This window comes from Erpetoichthys calabaricus, chromosome 2, assembly GCF_900747795.2.
Source record: "Erpetoichthys calabaricus chromosome 2, fErpCal1.3, whole genome shotgun sequence".
NCBI lineage: Eukaryota > Metazoa > Chordata > Cladistia > Polypteriformes > Polypteridae > Erpetoichthys > Erpetoichthys calabaricus.
The window spans coordinates 21,529,253-21,553,539 of NC_041395.2; the positions used below are offsets into that span (position 1 = coordinate 21,529,253).

The following is a 24,287-nucleotide window of genomic DNA, read 5'->3' on the forward strand; positions in this document are numbered from 1 at the left end:
CAAATTCCTTGTATACTTCCTTTCATGAATACTTAGCAAATAAATGTGACTCTGATTCTGATTCTCCAAATATTACACAGAGTAGAAAAAAATGTAAAGAAATCAACGTTAGCCAAAACACTTTGGCAGCATCATTCTCCGACGTGGTGCTCAGTATCACCCTCTCCAGGGTTTGTTCCAGCTTTGAAGCGCTGTGCTAGCTGGGATCGGCTCTCACACCCACCCGCGACCCTGTTTAGGACTAAGCAGGTTAGACAATGACTGACTGACTGACTGCACAATGAGTATGTGAATGCATTTGCAACTTTTCGGCCCAAAAAAATAGTTAAGCTAATGTGGCCTTTAATTAGATGCATGATGCAGCTTGGGGTCACACTTAAACTGCTGACCATGACATCCTTACAAAATTCTATTACATGTATGGCAGTGATCAACATTTTGCCTTATGGGAAATTTCCTGGGAGTCACTTTGTATACCAAAACAAGGCAAACAAAGCATAGTAAGCCATTCATGTAGAAAGATGCCCCTAGGCATTTTTTGAATTAACCAGTTTTTCTTTAAATTGAATCAGACAATATTATAACTTACCTGACCACTCGTCTGGAGAGAGACAGGTACTTATTAATCTTTAAGCCTTTCCTTCCTGCTTCAAATCAAGATAATCCAGTTTTTCTACCCCATATTCGGTTAAAAGTATTCACGTGGAGTGCCCCATTATAGTAGGCTGGCTCAGAATGCCACAGATTTTCAGTAGCACTTTAGGGAAACTTAGGTGGATGTCATTGTCAGTCACTACCATGTGGCAAAAATCTCAAGAAATGTTTTGCATGGCTTTAGTAAGACTTTTAATGCACCAATAACAACACTTTGGAATAATGGCTACTGATTATGCCATGTCACACATGTAGGCCCGAGGATCAACTTCCTGGCTCACCCTTGGTAAGCAATACCACCCAGGGATGAGATGAGGCTCTGATGCTAACCGTATTGTGTCTCTCTGAAGCCGTCCAATGAGGACAATTTCTAGTTAGAGGACAATATATTCAAGGCACTTCCGGAAGGTGGCGTCTCACTGTAGACGAATGCTTGACAAATACAGAGCTCCACTCCAGACCTGAAAGGCTTTAAGAAGGCACAGCTGCACTTCCTTTTCTTTTGTGTGTGCCATCACCTGCTGTTTTTGTTGTGCTCTCCTATGCTGATTAAACAGGGGGACCCAGCCTGTGCCCCAACCTTTATTTTGGATTCTGTGTCATACCTCACATGGCCACAGCATCTATTTGTCACTTTCTGCTGTTTAATTAGACCTTAAGAAGGCTTTGCTTATGTTATACAGCATTAAAATATGCTCCATAGAAAGCCATAAAGACTTAAAGGTGCCATCACATTACATGACTTATAGTAGACGGGGATGTCAAACTGGATGACCGCAGCTGCTGATCTCATTATTTGAGGATGTCAGATTACATGACGGAAAATTGCAGGGGATGGCAAACTACACAAATTCATGAGGACTTTCTAAGACATGTTCATATTCCAAAAGATAGATAGATAGATAGATAGATAGATAGATAGATAGATAGATAGATAGATAGATAGATAGATAGATAGATAGATAGATAGATAGATAGATAGATAGATAGATAGATAGATAGATAGATAGATAGATAGATAGATAGATAGATAGATAGATAGATAGATAGATAGATAGATAGATAGATAGATAGATAGATAGATAGATAATTAGAACACTCTAGACGAGAACAGGCCATTCAGCCCAACAAAGCTCGCCAGTACTATCCACTTATTTCTTCCAAGAAAACATCAAGTCAAGTCTTACTGTCTACCACACTACTTGGTCACTTATTCCAAGTGTCTATCATTCTTTGTGTAAAGAAAAACTTCCTAATGTTTGTGCGAAATTTACCCTTAACAAGTTTCCAACTGTGTCCCCGTGTTCTTGATGAACTCATTTTAAAATAACAGTCTCGATCCACTGCACTAATTCCCTTCATAATTTTAAATACTTTAATCATGTCACCTCTTAATCTTCTTTTGCTTAAACTGTAAAGGCTCAGCTTTTTTAATCTTTCCTCATAATTCAACCCCTGTAGCCCTGAATCAGCCCAGTCGCTCTTCTCTGGACCTTCTCTAGTGCTGTTATGTCCTTTTTGTAGCCTGGAGACCAAAACTGCACACAGGACTCCAGATGAGGCCTCACCAGTGTGTTATAAAGGTTGAGCAGAACCTCCTGTGACTTGTACTCCACACATCAAGGTGCTATATAACCTGACAGTCTGTTAGCCTTCTTAATGGCTTCTCAACACTGTCGGGAAGTCGATAGCTTAGAGTCCACTATGACTCCTAAATCCTTCTCATAAGATGTACTCTCGATTTTCTGACCCCCCATTGTGTATTCAAACTTCACATTTTTACTTCCTACGTGTAATTCTTTACATTTACTGACATTAAATTTCATCTGCCACAAATCTGCCCAAGCCTGCCTGCTGTCCAAGTCCTTCTGTGATGAGATAACGGATTCCAAATTATCTGCTAATCCACCTATCTTGGTATCATCTGCAAATTTAACCAGCTTGTTACTTATATTCCTATCTAAATCATTTATATATATTAAAAATAGCAGCGGCCCCAGCACTGACCCCTGCTGGTCACCACTCTTAACATCGGCCAGTTCTGATGAGGTTCCTCGCACCATCACCCTCTGCTTCCTGTGTCTGAGCCAATTCTGCACCCATCTACAAACATCACCCTGAACTCCCACCTCTTTTAATCTGATGCCCAACCTCTCATGTGGCACCTTATCAAATGCTTTCTGAAAGTCCAAATAAATAATATCATGAGCTCCACTTTGATCGTATCCTTTTGTTGCCTCCTCATAGAATTCCAGCATGTTAGTAAAACACGACCTCCCTCTTCTGAACCCATGCTGACTGCTTAGAATAACTCCTGTCCTTGCCAGGTGTTGCTCGATCTTATCCTTAATAATTCCTTCCATTAATTTTCCTGTGATGCATGTTAAGCTTAGCCTAGATAGATAGATAGATAGATAGATAGATAGATAGATAGATAGATAGATAGATAGATAGATAGATAGATAGATAGATAGATAGATAGATAGATAGATAGATAGATAGATAGATAGATAGATAGATAGATAGATAGATAGATAGATAGATAGATAGAACTTTATTTCCTTACTTTGAATAACACTAATAGTTGCTCTCAGTTAGTGTGGCACTCATTCTGGAAAAAAGGCAGGCAGTGTGGTGTAGTGGTAAAGACTTTGGAATTCAAACTGGGATTGTGGGTTCAAATCCCACTGCTAACACTGAGTGACCATTAGCAAGTCATTTCATCTGCCTGTGTTCCAATTGGAAAAAACAAAAGAAGTATAACCAATCATATATCAGATTCTATAAGCCACCTTGGATAAAGACATCAGTACAATAATAAGTGAAAAAAAATACAAAGTATTGAAAGAGATTAATCCAGAGATGAATCTAGAGATTAAATAAATTTATTCCAGAAAGCAATAAAACAAAAGGAGTAAAAATCAGCCAATATGGATAAATAGGAATACAGTATTATTAAAAAAAAGCAAAACTGAAAAGATCACTGTACAAGAAAATTTTAAAAAGCCAGATAATTCGGACATAGAGGAATACCAGAAACTACAGTAAGAGATCAAGAAGCCAAAATGAACAACAAGCAATGTTTTCAATGCCACTCCAGTAAAAAGACGATAAAAGAGAATTTGTTTCCTTGGGGAAACAAATGAAGAAAACTTTGAAAATGACAAGGAAATAGTAAATGAACTGAACAAATATTTCACCCAAGTATTTATAAAGGAAGAAACAAGCAGAATACCATGTGCAAAAGTAAAAACAAACTCTGAGTTAATAGATTTTAAAATAGAAGTGTCAAATAGGCTTCAAGCCCTTAGTACATCCATCCATTATCCAACCCGCTATATCCTAACTACTGGGTCACAGGAGCCAATCCCAGCCAACACAGGGCACAAGGCAGGAAACAAACCCTGGGCAGGGTGCCAGCCCACCACAGGGCACACACACACACACACACTAGGGACAATGTAGAATCACCAATGCATCTAACCTGCATGTCTTTGGACTGTGGGAGGAAACCCACGCAGACACGGGGAGAAAATGCAAACTCCACACAGGGAGGACCCGGAATGCGAGGCAGCAGCGCTACCCACTGCGCCACCGTGACGCCCGCCATCAGTACATTGAAGACTAATTTGACCCTGGGTCTGATGGGATCTTAACAACTGTATTGAAAGAAATGAAAGACATCATCTATAAACCCTTATTAGGCAAATATCAGTAGTCACTTCAGAAAGGCGAAGTACCTGAAGATTGGAAAGTTGCAAATGTGACTCCAATCGTCAAGAAGGGAGACATACTATAATATGGTCTTTAAAGAGAAGAGATATTCTACTTCTCAGACTTAGTATTTGATACAATTATCGATTCAGTGTACCAAATGGTTGCTTTTTTTCCTATGACGTTGAATAAGGCTGATCCTCACAAATCTGACCTTGACCTTGTCTGTGCTTTTTCTTTTCTTGATCAACTACAACTCAAACTTAATTTTCTAGAAACAATAAAGTTCTATCTATCTATCTATCTATCTATCTATCTATCTATCTATCTATCTATCTATCTATCTATCTATCTATCTATCTATCTATCTATCTATCTATCTATCTATCTATCTATCTATCTATCTATCTATTATATTGTGCCTTTCGTATCTATCTATCTATCTATCTATCTATCTATCTATCTATCTATCTATCTATCTATCTATCTATCTATCTATCTATCTATCTATCTATCTATCTATCTATCTATCTATCTATCATTTGTTTTGAAGCGGACCCATAGGCCAGTATCAGGTTAAAGAAGTCCAAGGAGACCATTTTCAATGAGATTTCAAATCAATGTGTAGATACCGCAAGTGCAATGTCTTTCAACAGCACTTAAGAAAGAGGAAAGCTATACCACACTTTAAAAAAATCATTATATTTAATTGGTATGGAATACTATTCATGTAATAAACTTAACTAAGTGAAATTAACTTTTAAATTGAGCTGATTAATTCAGATTTTAGGGGAGGATGATAGTAGAATTATTCGTATACACTTACCAACACAACACTTCACATCTCCCCCAGTCAAGAACATACATTTTTTAAAGCGATACTGCAGTCATCGACAGACATTTTTTCCACTCTGCTTGCTTTAAGTATATGGGGTATATTTTTAAAAAATTTTTCTGATGATCTGATTCCCGCACTTAAAGCTCTCCCTCAGTCAATATGAAATGCAGCCACTAACAGCATTAGCTTCCAGCGAGTCACTTTTAACCAGCCACTCTTCTTTTGTTCTTTATCTTTCTTTTTCTCGCCCTGTTGGCGCATTACAAAAAAAAAAAGAAAAAAAAAGAGAAAAAGCTCCCCTCCACCGTGTACCACAAAGACGCAGTAACGTTGTACTTACCGCTGTCTGAAATTTTGCCACCACGGGTGTTCCATGAGTTTAAAATGCAGAGCGCCAGAAAGTAGCAGTGCACTTCACCTGATGCATGTTCCCAGTGTTTGCAAAGTGTGATGTGCGCTCTTCTTTGCGAGGACAAGGGAGCAGCTTCCTGTTGCCTTGGACACGGATGCTTTCAAATGAGGTCTAGACAATAACAAGGGCCTCCAATTGTGCTGTTTAGGGTCATGTGACAGCAGGATCTCTCGCTCGCTGGCTTGCTCTCTGGTGAGAAAGCACGGTCATTCCCATCAAAAGACCTGCAGTGTGTGAAAGTTTGCTTTTCTTTTCTCGAGGTGGTTTTAAGCATAAAAATGTGGGTAAACAAATAGGAATATACACCGATCAGTGAATGTGAAATACAGAATAAAAGATGGTCCTTGAACATTTCCCTTAAGCTCAACTAAATGAAAAGTGTTCCAGCATTAATCAGAGTCTTAAAGGGTATTTCAATCCTAAAGGGAAATTAAGCTAAAGTGCTTAAATCCTCTGAACACTCCTTACTACTACTACTAGAAGTGTCACATGTCACAGGAGGCTGACCTATGTAGATATATCTCTCTGTATTTATTTTCAGCTGCAAAAAGAAAGCCCTGAATTAAGTAGGATTGTATTACACCACCCCCCCCCCCTCACCCCCCAGCCAGCATGCTACTCACATGGCGCCAACCTTAGTAATCAACAAGATCACCCATTACCTCTCTCTTAGGCACTTGGAGTGGGAGAATTAAAATATCTCTCTATTATATAAAAACTAGGGGGCTTCGCCTCCTGTTTGCTTCACTCACCAACCTCACCCACCCTGCGCTACACGCCAGGCACTTCACGTCTCTGCCACTCGCGTATGTGGATTTCACTTTCACCAAACAACAAATCTTTTAATTCTCACTGATACGCCTCTTCATTGGGAATAAACACTACTTTTCCCTGGTGGCCACATGAATTAGGCGATCTACAAGTCTCCGACTTAAAGTTTAAATCCGAACAATATATTTGATCTCTTTTCGCTGTTCTGTTATTTCACAGAGTAATTTCTGTTTGTTAGCTCTAATGCGATCTTTACTATCATTTTCTTGAGACTTTCGAACTTTCGTACTTCCATTATCTCTAACCTGCACTGCATGTGTACCACGGCAATGTTTTTGCACCTCTTTATGACGTTCTGCTTTGTTTTCTACTCTTTGTCTTTTATTTCCAGCCCCGGGCCGGGTTAAATCTCTTGGCACAAAGTCTCATCTCTCTGAAAAAGTTTCGTCACGTTCCCAGAAATTGTTTCTTATAAAAGAGAGAAATCCTGAGACGAGATGAGACTTTTTTGAAGAGATTATTTCAAGTCCCGCGAGACGAGACTTTTGACATGAGATTGTTTCAAGATTGTTTTCAACCATATTCAACCACGCACACGGCCCTCTCACCTCTCATTCGTGTGAATGCTTTTGTCAGACACATTTCCTGCTCTCTCAGCTCTTATAAATTTTAATATTTTCCTCACTTTAAGTTCCCAATTAAAGAAGACGTATTATGTTCAAATCTTATTGAAGAATTTCATCCAAAGGGTTATCACAAGTAGAAATGAGTACACGGGCAATCCTAGCACCGAGAAACGATGAAGTCAAACGAATTAACGCAAAGATTGTCGATCGGTTACACGGCAAATTGATTAAATATGTATCAATAAACTATTGGGAAGAAATAAGTGAAGAGGACTAGCGAGCTTTGTTGGGCTGAATGGCCTGTTCTTTTCTAGAGTGTTCTAATGTTTTATGCTGAAACAGTTGGTGGTGATGGTGCAGAAGATGAAAACATCAACTTACAATATCATGAAGAATATCTACAATCATTAACACCGTCCAGTCTTTCACCGGTTGAATTACTGTAGGAAGAAGGATCTATCCAAGGAAGGTAATGTAGCACATCTTCAGGGGATAACATTAGACAACAAAGGACATCTTCATATGCCATTCGTATTAAAACGTTTACAGTTTCCTGTTAGAATAGAGTTTGCAAAGACAATTTACAAATCACAAAGACAAACATTCGAAAAAGTCGGTTTATTTTTTAGATAATTACGTGAATTTATACGTTGCGTTGTCACTATGAAAGTCCAAACACAGAATCAAAATTCAATGCGATGTTGACAAACATTTTACTGAAGTTTTACAGTAAAAGTGTAAGTTTAAAAATATTTGTGTGTTAATTTCAAAGCCAAAAAGAACACAATCGTATAACGCAACGAAAAACTCGAACGCAACATGAAACATAATTTACTTTCAAATAATTATGTTTTACTAGATTTTTAATATGGTGTGACGGATGTGCCGCGGCGCCCCTTCTGCCAGGGAGACAAGGGTGGGAAGCCCAGTATCTCCCCCTGGACGCTAGATGGCAGCCTCCATGGGTTGCAGCGGTGCCTCGGATTCCCCCAGGGCTTCATGGGGGTTGGAGTTCTGTGCAGTTCTGTGGGGAACCGCAGGCACCGCCAGGGGGTGCTGCAACAGGAACTGCTGGCCCCTTTTGGGCACTGGTTTCACCTTACCCGGAAGTGCAGCCGGATGTCGGTAATCAACCACCTGGAGCACTTCCGGGTACCCAATTAATGGAGGACGAAGCTAGACGGGAGGAGTGGTGGTGCCAGGAGGACAAGACTGTTTGTGTGCTTATTTGGACTGTGTTGTGGCTGGGAGGTTCACGGGGAAGACGTGCTCTCCAGCTGAAGAAAAATAAAGGTCTTTCTTGTGTTTTACACGTGCCTCAGTGTGAGTCTGTGTCAGTTCGGGTGCAATATAGTGCCTTTTATCACAATGGTTAATTACTTACTGTAATGTAAAATCTATTATGCATATGTAACAATTCCCATGAAAATAACAATCTGTTTAAATTGTACATCTGCATCCCCACACGCGAGCAACAGAATCACAAAGTGGCCACCCTGCTGGTTTGACGAGCGAAGCGAGCAGGGGGCAAAGCCCCCTAGTATTAATACAAAAATATGGGTTTTTCTTACACCCTCGACCCTCTGTAGTTCGCATACCAGGAGAAGGTGGAAGCAGAGGATGCCATCATCTATATGCTACATCGATCCCTCTCCCACTTGGACAGAGGCAGTGGTGCTGTAAGAATTATGTTTCTGGACTTCTCTAGCGCCTTCAACACAATCCAACCTCTGCTCCTTAGGGACAAGCTGACAGAGATGGGAGTAGATTCATACCTGGTGGCATGGATCGTGGACTATCTTAAAGACAGACCTCAGTATGTGCGTCTTGGGAACTGCACGTCTGACATTGTGGTCAGCAACACAGGAGTGCCACAGGGGACTGTACTTTCTCCGGTCCTGTTCAGCCTATATACATCAGACTTCCAATACAACTCGGAGACCTGCCACGTGCAAAAGTTCGCTGACGACACTGCTATCGTGGGCTGCATCAGGACTGGGCAGGAGAAGGAGTATAGGAACCTCATCAAGGACTTTGTTAAATGGTGCGACTCAAACCACCTACACCTGAACACCAGCAAAACCAAGGAGCTGGTGGTGGATTTTAGGAGGACCAGGCCCCTCCTGGACCCCGTGATCATCAGAGGTGACTGTGTGCAGAGGGTGCAGACCTATAAATACCTGGGAGTGCAGCTGGATGATAAATTGGACTGGACTGCCAATACTGATGCTCTGTGCAAGAGAGGACAGAGCCGACTATACTTCCTTAGAAGACTGGCATCCTTCAACATCTGCAATAAGATGCTGCAGATGTTCTATCAGATGGTTGTGGTGAGTGCCCTCTTCTACGCCGTAGTGTGCTGGGGAGGCAGCATTAAGAAGAGGGATGCCTCACACCTGGACAAACTGGTGAGGAAGGCAGGCTCTATTGTAGACACGGAGCTGGACAGTTTGACATCTGTGGCAGAGCGATGGGCGCTGAGCAGGCTCCTATCAATCATGGAGAATCCACTGCAACCACTGAACAGGATCATCTCCAGACAGAGGAGCAGCTTCAGTGACAGACTGAGGAGATCGTTCCTCCCCCACACTATGCGACTCTTCAATTCCACCCGGGGGGGTAAACGTTAACATTATACAAAGTTATTGTCTGTATACCTGCATTTTTATTACTCTTTAATTTAATATTTTCTTTATCAGTATGCTGCTGCTGGAGTATGTGAATTTCCCCTTGGGATTAATAAAGTATCTATCTATCTATCTATCTATCTATCTATCTATCTATCTATCTATCTATCTATCTATCTATCTATCTATTGTGGTAAATAGAGGCACTGTCGACCCCTTGAACCCTCAGACCAGACGTCAGACACCAGAAAAAAGTCCAATAATAATATTTATTTGAACAAATAAGTGTACAAAGCACCCTCCTCTCCACAATACTCATAAACTACACAATAACTAATCAATAATCAATCCTCAACTCCCAGACACGTTGCCACCCTTCCACCCAGCTCAGCTCATCGTCTGGGATTTCCCATAGTCTTTTTATACTCCCTGACCCAGAAGTGTTTCCAATCACTCAGTCCATGTGCTCTCCTATCACTTCCGGGTCAGATAAAAATCCTCTTCTTCATCCCGGAAGCACATCATTTCCTTTGTCGCTTTGCCTATGACGTACTTCCAGGTTATAGGGCATGTAGAATTCCCTGAGCCTCCCTATAGCGTCTCCTGGAGGTCCCCATGGTATCCTGCAGGGCTGGTTGTAAAAACTACAAGGTCCATGAGGCCCTGCTGGAATTCGGGGAACCTCTATGCCAAAGGAAGAGCTCCATCTGGCAGCCTGGGGGTTTTGGTCGGGATGACAGGCCAGCCATCCCTCACACTATCTATCTATCTATCTATCTATCTATCTATCTATCTATCTATCTATCTATCTATCTATCTATCTATCTATCTATCTATCTATCTATCTATCTATTCAGGTCACGTTAATTAGAAATGGAGTGCAAGCACTTAAAAGACTTAAAACCACATGTTGCTGAACTTCTCACCCTATCATGTTTCTAAAAAGTAAAGAAGACTGTACCCAAAACAAGCATATGCAGCCAGGCCTGGGGTGGCATTTCCAAAAATGTTGTGCTAAACCCAGACAAGCATTAGGAGCCATCACCTGAGACCACCACCTGCAAGGAAAACGAGTGGAAGGAGAGGGGAGGAGGTGGGATGAAAGACAAGCAATGGGCTTCTGCCACACATTTTACCTCTCGAAGTAACAACATAACATTCTTAAAGCTACCTACACTACCGGTCAAAAGTTTTAGAACACCTCAGTTTTTCCAGTTTTTCTTCAAATTTAATCAGCTGAAATGCAATGAATGACCTAAAATGATCAAAGGGTAGGCAGTAAACTGCGAGAGATTTAAATGTAAAATTTAGGTTAGAAAAAACTAAGAAAAAAGGAAATCTTTGAATATTACAAGTGGTCCTTCTTCAGGGAACAATTAATAGGTTACAAGCTACAGGTGTTCTGCAGCAATTCGAGTCAATGAAGCCTTGCAAGCTGAAGCGCACAATTTGCACAGGTGTCCCGACTTCTGTTGATTCCTTAAAAGCCCAGAGTGGGAACAGACTACTGTGTTACTACATCCTCTGAAGTACTATTTCGACGATATTCCAGTGATAATGGAAACTGGAACATTAAACTGGATTAAATTGGTCTAGCACTGTTATTATGGTGGAAGGGTCTGAGTGTTCGCCTCCGTACTCAACTCTATAGTTCAGCAGTTTATTGATACGGTGGCAGTGTACTTGGCAAGGACGTGCACAGCTCATGTGGCAAGGCAGCTCAAAGAGACTGCAGTGTAGAAATAGTAAGCAGTGGGGAACAAAGTTTCAACACCTGCTTGACAACACTGCTCATCATTCACTTTTGAGCAAATTGCCTGGATCCATTGCCAGACCAGATTCTGATCACTCTCACTGGTGGCACATCTATGCTCCTTGGTCTAGATATATAAGAACTTGACAGAAGCAAACTCAGTATAAACGTCCATTAAGAGCCAGCGACTGGTTGTGGGCATGGCGAAGTGAGTGTCAGGACTTCTGGTCAGTGATGAGATTTCTTTAACTGCTCAAAAAACTGATGAGACGGTTTAGACAAATGCTCAGATATTTTTATTTCCAACCATTTTCTTCCAGTGGTGCTACAGTTGGCACAGTAAAAAAAAAAATAAAACCTCATAGTGTAAAATTTTGGAAACGTTAAAAAATGCTTTAAAGAAAAACGTGTATACTATTTTATTTTGACTGAAATCCCTCTGTGTCTATGCACCTCCTCTCTAGGCCCTGTCATTCAGTCCCATGGCTTTTACTATCAGTGCTATGCTGATGACACACAGCCACACGTGTCCTTCCCTTCAGAAGATCTCACCGTATCAGCTAGAATATCTGCAACCATCGATTAGGTTAAGGTTAGGTAGACTTTACTATCCCAGAGGGAGATTTCTTTGCAACAGGAAAGTAAAAAATGATAAGACACACTGTTACAAAGGCTCACTCACATATACAAAGATACAACAACTGACCACCACTGTTATATCATATACTGTATACACACTCACGATTAGCTCAAAAAAGAATAATAATAATTCATTACATTTATATAGCGCTTTCTCAGTACTCAAAGCGCTATCCACACAGGGAGGAACCAGGAAGCGAACCCACAATCTTCCACAGTCTCCTTACTGCAAAGCAGCAGCACTACCACTGCGCCACCTGTGAGGACAATAATTACCTTCAACAGTACACAAAGTAATAATTCATAATTTAGCATTTAACAGAATTCCTACAAGTAACAGAGTCCAAAATGTTTATAGCTCTGGGAGAAAAAGGGCTCTGAAATCTGTTGCTCTTCTAAATCTACAGCCTGAAGGCAACAACTGAAATTCAGGGGACAGAACATGGCTTCTGTCTGACAGAAATGAGTCGGCCTTCTTTCTGGCGAAGTTTGTAATACAGCTCTGTGACAGAGGTCTGCTGCGAACCAATCGTTTTCCTGCTAATTTTTACAGTGTTGTTGAGATGGTTTATACTTTTAAGGTTGAGGTTGCCAAACCAACATGTAAAAAAAATCCTGGATGAAGAAACACCATCTCCTGCTCAACCTGGCAAAGACAGACCTTCTTGTTAATTCCAGCTCACCTGTCTATTCAGCAGCCCATCTCTCTCAGCTTGGCTCACTATCACTAATCCCTGGCAAGTCGATATGCAACCTTGTGGTGGTGATTGAGGATCAGCTGTCCTTCAAGGACCATGGTGTTATGGTCTTGCAGATTCATTCTGATCAATATCTATAAGATCAGACTGTATCTGAAAGAGTATGTGGCACAGCTTTGGTCTTGCCATGTCTGGACTACAGCAAGTCTCTGTTAGTAGGAGCTCCGGCATGTGATACTAAGCTACTGCAGAGAATTCAAAATACAGCAGCATGTCTGGTGTTCAGCAAATTGTGGGTGTCAGTTTTGCACTCTTTTCCTTTAACACTTGCTCCCAAACGGTCCCCCAAACTTCGGTATTGTCTGGCGTCTCCTCTGTCAATCACTTTCCTCTAAAGCCTCCTTCTCAGACTCTTGTTATTCTGAAGCACCTTGCTCACCCCCTATTCGCATTTTGCCTAACACAAATATCCACTGTGAAAACATTTGTATTCTTGCAAATACTTCCTTTCCCATCTTTGAAGGAAGCGACTTTTGACGTTCTGCCTACGCCTTTCCTTGGTATGCTCATGTGTGTCAATTTCTCTTGCCCGTTGCTTCCCATCTCGATCACATTTGAGTGAGCAACCAAAGTGAAGCTGACCAATCAGATCAAATCCAAACTGGCCAATTGGATTACTCAAGTGAACCAGACACACACACACACAGACAACAATTACAATACAAGTGTATTATCCATCCATCCATTTTCCAACCCGCTGAATCCGAACACAGAGTCATGGGGGTCTGCTGGAGCCAATCCCAGCCAACACAGGGCACAAGGCAGGAACCAATCCCAGGCAGGGTGCCAACCCACCACAGGACACACCTACCCTATGTCTGGGCTTTCCCACAGTCCTTTTATACACCCTGACCCAGAGGTGTTCCTGCCCAATAGTCCACAGTTCCTTATTCCTTCCGGGTCAGGGTAAACAGTCCTTATCTTCAACCTGGAAGCACGTCATCTCTCCTGCTCACGTGACCAGGACGCACTTCCAGGTTATAGGGCACACATAAGTCCACGGGCTTCCCGACAGCAACTCCCAGTGGTCCCCAAGGTATCCAGCAGGGCTGCGTATAAAAATTACATAGTCCATGAGGCCCTGCTGGAACTCAGGGCATGTCCATGCTGTTGGGAGAGCTCCTCCTGGCGGCCTGGGGGTGAGGGCCAGAATAAGAAGCCGGCAATCCATCACACTATCTATCTATTAGATAGATAGATAGATAGATAGATAGATAGATAGATAGATAGATAGATAGATAGATAGATAGATAGATAGATAGATAGATAGATAGATAGATAGATAGATAGATAGATAGATAGATAGATAGATAGATAGATAGATAGATAGATAGATAGATAGATAGATGTGAAAGGCACTATTTAATAGATAGATAGATAGATAGATAGATAGATAGATAGATAGATAGATAGATAGATAGATAGATAGATAGATAGATAGATAGATAGATAGATAGATAGATAGATAGATAGATAGATAGATGTGAAAGGCACTATTTAATAGATAGATAGATAGATAGATAGATAGATAGATAGATAGATAGATAGATAGATAATAATAATTCTTTGCATTTTTATAGCGCTTTTCTCACTACTCAAAGCGCTCAGCAATTGCAGGTTAAGGGCCCTGCTGAAGGGCCCAACAGAGCAGAGTCCCTATTGGCATTTACGGGATTCGAACTGGCAACCTTCCGATTGGCACTGCAGATCCCTAGCCTCAGAGCCACCACTCCGCCTATATATATATATATATATATATATATATATATATATATATATATGTCTATCTATTATATAGTGCCTTTCACATCTATCTATCTATCTATCTATCTATTATATAGTGCCTTTCATATCTATCTATCTATCTATCTATCTATCTTTCTATCTGGAGCCAATCCCAGCCAACACAGGGCACAAGGCAGGAAACAAACGCCGGGCAGGGCGCCAGCCCACCGCAGGGCACACACACACACACACACACACACACACCAAGCACTCACAAGGGACAATTTAGAATCGCCAATGCACCTAACCTGCATGTCTTTGGACTTTGAGAGGAAACCGGCGTAGACACGGGGAGAACACGCAAACTCCACGCAGGGAGGACCCAGGAAGCGAACACCCAGGTCTCCTTACTGCGAGGTCGCCCCAGTTTTGTTATTTTTAGTAAATTTGGAAAAATGTCTCAAACCCTGTTTTCGGTTTGTCATTCTGGAGTATTGATTGTTACTTAATGAGGGAAAAATGAATTTAAATGATTTAACACAAGGCTGCCACATCACAAAATGTGTAAAAAATGAAAGGATCTGAATTCTTTCTCAAGTTTCTGTAGACAGATATTGTAGTATACCCGGGTTTCACTACGGCACAGTGGTCAGTGTTGCTGCCTCACAGAACTGGCATTCTTGCTCAGTGTCTATGGCAGCCATGCCACCTGCAGTTTAGAAGAGGTCTTCCACCTGAAGCTAGGCATGTTCAGGCCCAGCCAATACTTGAATGGAAGACCATCTCGGAAAAGCTTAGGTTGGTACTGGAGGAGGTATTGGTGGGGCCAGGTCTCCTAACTGCGAGGAGGCAGCGCTGCAGCTGTGCCACCGTGGAGATTTTTATTTACAACAGAATATTAAAACATTAGAACAATCTGGACGAGAACAGGCCATTCAGCCCAACAAAGCTTCCCAGTCCCATCCACTTCATTCTTCCAAAGTAACAATCAAGTTGAGTTTTGAGGGTCCCTAAAGCTCTCCTGGCTAGCACACTACTTAGTCACTTGACCTGGTAACTTGTATGATCCTTCACAGGTCCATACTTTCAGAACACAATATAAAATGACAATTCTTTTCTCACTTCTTCCCACACCTCTCCAGTGAGCATCGCCCACCTCCTCCCAACTAGGACTCCGAGAGTGAGGCGAGACGCTGTCCTTTATGGTGGATCCGGGAGCCACGGCTTTACACAAGAGAACCACTTCCGAGCCATATGGAAGTTGTACAAAACAGGGAGGTCCTTTCCCAGTAGTGGCACCCAAGGACCCTGACAGGGTTGCCCCTCCAAACTACAAGACCCAGGTAACCCTGCGGGTGTCCACAGTGGGACCAGGCCAGAGGAGCAGTGCCACCTCTCATACTAAAGGAGTAATTGCTCTTGTTAAACATTCTTCTTCAGTCCATACATTATTGTTTCCCCCTAACTGGGACAAAAACTGAAAACCATCCCAGCCGGGTGGTGTGTCCATGCTGTTGTCCTTCAAATAACGGACTCCCAGTCACACAAGGACTCACCCCCATCCTAGCTGGGCTGCCAGTCCCTCCATTACAATGCACATTACAGCATCGCCACTCAAGCCTAACTTATTCAGTGTAAATTGTTAACATGCACTCCATCATATTTCACAATACTGTACTTCGAGCCAAACTGACAGCTCCATTTCTGTCTTAATAATGTTATTCATTTACTGGTTGATGCTTTGAAAGCAGTAAAAACAATCATAAAATGAAGAAGTGCAGAACATGTTAAACATTAACAATATTGTATCAGGAACAGCAAAATAATCAAGATTCATGTCTGCCCCACCACTGAGCACAGATAAGGCCTTTACTTCATCTTGAAACGACTGTCATCTAATCAAATTTTACAACAGAGCGGGGACATACAGAATAAACAATCTTCATACAGTAACTCAGCTGCAAATCAATAAAACGTAAGTACACATGGAATGCAGCTAAATTACATCACAAGTTCCTTTTTTTATTTGTAAAATTACACAATGACATAATAGGTGCGGTGAAAAACATTCAATGGTTTTATTGTCTGATAAGCTGACTGCTTTCTGTTCTGTATTATTAACATACTGTAAATCCATACCAGGGAAGAGCCACACATAAAATGCAGTAGAAATTCCAGCAGAAACAGGAACACAGCTTTGGAAGCCCTTTGATCCTCTGGAACAGGCGTCTCCAACTCCAGTCCTGGAGGACCCCAGTGACTGCAGGTTTTCATTCTAACCCTGTTCTTAATGAGTGACCTGTTTTTGCGGCTAATTAAGTTTTTCTAAATTCATTTTCATTGACTTGTTTTTTAAGATTTGTTCCACTGAGTTGCTTAATTTCTTTCCTTAAATGGCACCCAAACAGAAATGAAACGTGAAATGAGGGATCCAAAAGAAGACCAACTAAGTCAGGCCCTCAAACTCCAACCAATTTCACTCCAACCAGTTGCTTAATTAGATGGCGAGTCTTGTCATTCATTAAACTCGTTCTTTAATTCCATGGCTTGTTGCTGTTCTCATGGTGCAATAATAGACATTTCTGAAATTGTGGATTTTCTCTTTTCTAAGAGCTCTGGTCAAATGTTTTGGTGACCTGAGCAGATCAACAGTCCTGAGACCTTCATCTTTCTTTATTTTCAGGTATTGTATGATGGACACCAGTTGTTTTGGCTCATTTTATATCTCATTATTGTTTGGCGGTGGCGCAGTGGGTAGCGCTGCTGCCTCGCAGTTGGGAGACCTGGGGACCCGGGTTCACTTCCCGGGTCCTCCCTGCGTGGAGTTTGCATGTTCTCCCCGTGTCTGTGTGGGTTTCCTCCGGGCGCTCCGGTTTCCTCCCACAGTCCAAAGACATGCCGGTTAGGTGGATTGGCGATTCTAAATTGGCCCTAGGGTGTGCTTGGTGTGTGGGTGTGGGTGTGTTTGTGTGTGTCCTGCGGTGGGTTGGCACCCTGCCCAGGATTGGTTCCTGCCTTGTGCCCTGTGTTGGCTGGGATTGGCTCCAGCAGACCCCCGTGACCCTGTGTTCGGATTCAGCGGGTTGGAAAATGGATGGATGGATGGATTATTGTTTGGCTACTAATTAAGGAAAAAGAAACAATTAAGGGGTCCGAGTCTTCAAGAACGAGTCAATTAAAATGAATGGAAAAGAAGTTAATCAGCAGCAAAAACAGGTCACTCATTAAGAAAAGGGTTAGAATGAAAACAGGTGGCGCAGTGGTAGTGCTGCTGCTGCTTTGCAGTAAGGAGACTGTGAAAGATTGTGGGTTTGCTTCCCGGTTCCTCCCTGTGTGGATAGTGCTTTGAGTACTGAGAAAAGCGCTATATAAATGTAATGAATTATTATTAAAACCTGTAGCCACTGCAGCCCTCCAGGACCAGAGTTGGGGACACTTGCTGTAGAACAGGGGTCGCTAAGTCCAGTCCTGGAGGACAACCATGGCTGCAGGTTTTCATTCTAACCCTTTTCTTAATGAGTGACATGTTTTTGCTGCTAATTAATTGTGGGTAGGAGGAGTCCTTTCATCGGATTGGCTGGCCCAGCGCTGTTTCAGCCATGGAATGGCCAAATGGGGGAGGCAGCTTAATGGCTGAGGTCTCCAGGACTCTAAACAAATCCAAATCTTCTTATGTGATATCATCTACTGTTAAATTCTGCTCCGTACTTCTAAAATTTTTATGTTTATACTGTATTGAGGATTTGTTCTGTTCTGTGTATTGTATTGTATTGCTGCGGTGGGTTGGCACCCTGCCCGGGATTGGTTCCTGCCTTGTGCCCTGTGTTGGCTGGGATTGGCTCCAGCAGACCCCCATAACCCTGTGTTCGGATTCAACGGGTTGGATAATGGATGGATGGATGGATGGATGGATGTACAGTATTGTATTGTATTGTATTGACCCCCTTCTTTTGACACCCACTGCACGCCCAACCTACCTGGAAAGGGGTCTCTCTTTGAACTGCCTTTCCTGAGGTTTCTTCCATTTTTCCCTACAAGGTTTTTTTTGGGAGTTTTTCCTCGTCTTCTTAGAGAGTCAAGGCTGGGGGGCTGTCAAGAGGCAGGGCCTGTTAAAGCCCATTGCGGCACATCTTGTGTGATTTTGGGCTATACAAAAATAAATTGTATTGTATTGTAATTAACTCCTTTTCCATTCATTTTAATTGTCTTGCTCTTGAAGACTCAGACCCCTTGTTTCTTTTTCCTTAATTAGCAGCCAAACAATAATGAGATATAAAATGAGCCAAAACAACTGGTGTCCATCCTGCAATACCAGAAAATAAAGAACTATGTAGGTCTCACGAATGTCAATCTGCTCAGGTCCCCAAAACATTTGACCCATGCTCTTAGAAAAGAGAAAATCCACAATTTCAGAAATGTCTGCTAATGCACCACGAGAACAGCAACAAGCCATGGAATTAAAGAACGAGTTTAATTAACAACAAGAATCGGTGCCTCATTAAGCAACTGGTTGGGGTGAAATTGGTTGGAGTTTGAGGCCCTGACTTAGTTGGTCTTCTTTTGGATCCCTCATTTCACATTTCATTTCTGTTTGGATGCCATTTAAGGAAAGAAATGAAGCAACTCAGAGGAACGATGAAGAAATTCAGGAGAGCAAATCTTAAACAAGCAATTCAATTAAAACAAATGCACAAGAAGTTAATTAGCAACACAAACAGGGCAATCATTAAAAAAAGGGTTAGAATGAAAACCTGCAGCCACGGTGGTCCTCCAGGACTAGACTTGGTGACCCCTGCTCTAGTACATTGAGCACAAGACTAAGACCAAACCTGAAGGGACGCCAGTCTACTGCAGTACACATGCAGACTAACTATAGAATTAGATAAAGTGGCCAATGTGGCCTGATGCTGCCATTCCAGATTCATCAGAGTTATGGTGGATTCAGAAAGTACTGAGAGCCCTTCACTTTCTGCACACTTTATATTGTGTTGTAAATCTCATTTTAAATTGACCAACTTGACCATCTACACTTAAAAAACCATAATGATAGACCTCATCCTGTTTGCTTTAATTCCCTTTGAGATGTGTCTAGCACTTGACTGGAGTCCACCGGTGGCAAACCAAATAGATTGGACATCATTTAGAAAGGCACACACGTGTACCTGTGTATATGAGATCCCAGAATTCACACTACTTGTCAGGACAAACACCAAGACATGAAATCCAAGGAACTCACTGTAGACCTCCATGATCCAAATGTGATGAGGCATAGACCTGGACGAGGGGGTAAAATCATTTCTAAAACTTTGAGTGTTCACAAGAGCACAGAGGCTTCAATCATTTTGAAATGGAAGAAACTTAGAACCACCAGGATTCTTCCAAGAGTCTTGTCAAACATAGTAAACAAGCAAGAAGGGGTTTGGTCAGGGAGTTGACTAAGAACCCAATGGTCACTCTAACGGAGCTTCAGAGGTCCTTAGTTGAGATGGAAGAACCTGTCAGTAGGATAAACATCTCAGCAGCACTCCATCAATCAGGTGTTTATGACAGAGTGGATAGATGAATACCACTCTTGAGTAAAAGGAATATATGACAGCCCACTGGGAGCTGGAAGAAAAAAAGATTTTCTGGTCTGATGAGAGAAAAGTCTTTAGATAGAACTCCAGCTATGTTATATGGGTTGGAGACAGTGACACTGACCAGAAAGCAGGAGACAGAGCTGGAGGTGACAGAGTTAAAGATGTTAAGATTTGCATTTGGTGTGACGAGGATGGACAGGATTAGAAATGAGGGAATTAGAGGGTCAGCTCAAATTGGACGGTTGGGAGACAAAGTCAGAGAGGCGAGATTGCGTTGGTTTGGACATGTGCAGAGGAGAGATGGTGGGTATATTGGGAGAAGGATGTTAAGGACAGAGCTGCCAGGGAAGAGGAAGGCCTAAGAGAAGGTTTATGGATGTGATGAGAGAAGACATGTAGGTGATGGATGTGACAGAGCAAGATGACGAGGACAAAAAGATATGGAAGAAGATGATCTGCTGTGGCAACCCCTGACGGGAGCAGTCGAAAGAGGAAGAAGATAGAATTGCAGGCACTATGTCTGGGAAAGACCATACTACCCTACGGTGAAGCATGATGGTGGCAGCATCATAATTTGGGTTGCTTCTCAACGGTAGAGATGGTGAGACTGGTCAGAATTGACTGACAGGTCCTTGAAGAAAACGTCCTCCAGAGTGCATGGGACCTCAGAATGGTGCAACAGTTTACCTTTCAGCAGGACAATGACCCGAAAATAAAGACAATGCAGAAATGGCTTTGGGACAACTCTCTGATTGACCTTAAGTGGCCCAGACTTAAACCCCATAGGACACCAGTGGAGAGGCCTGAAGATGGCAGTTTACAGACACTTCCCATCCATTCCAATAGAGCCTGAGAAGCTCTGCCAGTAATGACTGGGATAAATTGCCCAGTGTGTTCAGCTGTGGGATAAAAGACCAATCCCCTGGTGGCGGCTTTGTGCTGATGACACTGTGTAGTGAAGCAGCAGAAAGGAGGAAGTGGAGAGGAAGTTGGAAGAATGGAGGAGGGCTTTGGAAGACAGAGGATTAAAGATAAATAGGAAGAAGAAGAAGAAGACAGAATATCTGAGGTTTAATGATGATCAGGATTCAGAAGTTAGCCTGCATGGGGAGCCATTGAAAAGAGTGGACAAGTTTAAATATCCAAGATCAATGGTAGCCTAAGATGGAAAATTAGATGCATAGATATCCCATAGAGTGCAGTGTAGATGGAACAATTGCAAGAAGGTATCAGGAGAATACAGTAGTGTGATCAAAGAATTAAAGTGAAGGATAAAGGTCAGGTTTTTAAGACCATGATGTAAGGAGCTGAGCACAGGACAAGAACTTAGATGTGGCAAAAATGAGAATGTGGAGATGGATGTGTGGAGTTACAAAAAAAGAGAATAAGAAATAAGATAATCAGAGTGGGAAACCAAGGAACTGGTGGTGGATTTTAGGAGACCCAGGCCCCTCATGGACCCCGTGATCATCAGAGGTGACTGTGTGCAGAGAGTGCAGACCTATAAATACCTGGGAGTGCAGCTGGACGATAAATTGGACTGGACTGCCAATACTGATTCTCTGTGCAAGAAAGGACAGAGCCGCCTGTACTTCCTTAGAAGACTGGCATCCTTCAACATCTGCAGTAAGATGCTGCAGATGTTCTATCAGATGGTTGTGGCGAGTGCCCTCTTCTATGCAGTGGTGTGCTGGGGAGGCAGCATTAAGAAGAAGGATGCCTCACGCCTGGACAAACTGGTGAGGAAGGCAGGCTATATTGTTGGCATAGAGCTGGACGGTTTGACATCCGTAGCAGAGCAACGGGCACTCAGCAGGCTCCTGTCAATCATGGAGAATCCACTATATCCATTAAACAGTGTCATCTCCAGACAGAGGAGCAGTTTCAGCGACAGACTGCTGTCACTGTCCTGCTCCACTGACAGACTGAGAAGATCATTCCTCCCCCAAACTATGCGACTCTTCAATTCCACCAGAGGGGGTAAACGTTGAACATTATTCAAGTTATTGTCTGTTTTTTACCTACATTTTTTTATTACTCTTTAATTTAATATTTTTTGCTGCTGGAGTATGTGAATTTCCCCCTGGGATTAATAAAGTATCTATCTATCTATCTATCTATCTATCTATCTATCTATCTATCTATCTATCTATCTATCTATCTATCTATCTATCTATCTATCTATCTATCTAAGAAAATGCAGGAAAGTAGGTTAAAATGTTATGGACATGTGATGAGGACAGGCAATGAACAGGTGGGCCAAAGAGTGATGGGAATGGGAAGAGAAAGTGAGGAGACCAAAGCAGAGGTGGGTGGATAAAGTAAAAGAAGATCTGAAGGAAAAGGGTTCAACTGAGGAGGAGGAGGACCGAGCCATTTGGAGAAGGTTGACGAAGCACATCAACCTCACATAGAAGAAGAAGAAGAAGAAGAACTAATCCAAGTGTGCGAAGCTTATAGAAACTTACCCAAGGAGATGCAAAGCTGGAATTGCTGCCAAAAGGGGATTCTACTGAATGAAGCATCTGAATACTTCTGAGAATGAGAAATTTTCCATCCATCCATCCATTTTCCAACCCGCTGAATCCAAACACAGGGTCATGGGGGTCTGCTGGAGCCAATCCCAGCCAACACAGGGCAAAAGGCAGGGAACCCATCCTGGGCAGGGTGCCAACCCACCGCAGATGAGAAATTTTATTTGCATTTATTTATTTATTTATTTTTTGCAAACAGTTCTTAATACATCACTTTGTCATTTTGTGTTATTTAGGGTAGCATGTTGGAGAAATTTACCCTTTTAAAATTTAATGCAATAAAGTCTGCAGAAAGTGAAAGGGTCTGAGTACTTTTCCAAATGCACTGCGATTTCTGTCCAAGTGTACACACAACTACACAAACATGGTGAAAAGGTGAGGAGTCAATCCTAAGTTAATAGTACTGTTAGACAGGAGCGCTACCTCTGTAACACTGTGCCATCCAGCGGTTCTCAAACTGTGGGGTGCACCCTCCTAGAAGTAACAAAATAGGGGGCGCGAATGTTGCCATATGTGGCGTAATTTCGCTATTTATAGGAAAATTTTAAACTTGTAGCGGTGTATCGGCAGTAAAAAATATAGGAATACATTTTATTAGGGTTTCAAAAAAATGTTAGGGGGGTGCGATTACAACTGTTATGAAAACTCGGGTCGCAAAACCTAAAGGTTGAGAAACTCTGCTGCCATCTTCCATGAAGGATGCAACTACTTCATATGTAAAAAAAAGTATATTTTCCGTCTCCTTTAAACTGTAACTGACAAATGCTTTTATTTTGGACATGTACACAAACTTTCAAAATTATCTTAGAATATATAAATTGCCCATTAGTGGGGTTGCAATGCCATGGACGGACATCCCAACCGGGTTGGCTAATGGCACCATTGCCGGTTGGGAGGCCATTATGAGGGAAGGACAGAGGGAGATTGTCTTCCGGGGCTCTGTGTTTCCTCAGTACACCAGGTGGTGGTATCCTTCTGGTGCAGCTCCCATTTGGACACCCACAGGGATGCATAGTTATTGTAGTTTTGTTGGGCACCCCTTCTGGGGTTCCCGGGTGCCACTAGGGGCAGATTCCCCTGTTACAGAGAGGCTTCACAGGACCCAGAAGTGATTCAAGGTGACAATCCTATTGCACCAGAGAAACTTTGAAAAGCAGCCATTCTGTCCCATTTGGGGCGTCGGGAGGAGGTGGACTGGGGTTGCTCAGAAGAGAGTGGAGGTGGAAAAGAAAAGGAATTGTGACTGATTTACCAGGTGATAGCGACCTGTAAAAGGTATTGTGTTTAAATATAAATGTCTTTCCATTCACCCCTGACCGTGTGGTTTGCTTGTGTCTGATTGTTTGGAGTGCAGGTACGCCCTCCTCAGGTCACAACAGGTCATTTTTACTTCAATAACATACAGTAAGTATTGCATTAGGTCACTCATTACTTTAAAAAGTCATCGGACTGTGGAACACACATTACTTTTATTGTGTTACCCACAACTCTGATCACAAGATTGTGTTGCTGAGCTCAGCAATGTACATTCAGCTCATCAACATAAATTTAGCAATTTTTGAAATATTGAGAAAGATTACTTCAACCAGGAGAACAAATAATATGATTGCCTGAGCATCTGCATCAGAAAGTGTATCTTTGTGGCTGCTGGATGTGT

At 42.2% G+C, this 24,287-nt stretch overlaps 1 protein-coding gene across 2 annotated transcripts in view; it reads right to left on the reverse strand.

Annotated features, from left to right (window-relative positions):
* Positions 1 to 24,287, reverse strand: part of rassf7a (Ras association domain family member 7a) — a 228,286-nt gene that overhangs the window by 194,285 nt on the left and 9,714 nt on the right. Inside the window, exon 1 of one of the 2 annotated variants that reach the window (XM_051923618.1) lies at positions 5,547 to 5,662. The exons of the other annotated variant lie outside the window; for it this stretch is intronic. The gene's annotated coding sequence lies outside the window, so the exon portion shown is untranslated. Of the gene's footprint in view, positions 1 to 5,546; positions 5,663 to 24,287 lie in introns of those variants that run through there. 2 annotated transcript variants of the gene reach the window in all.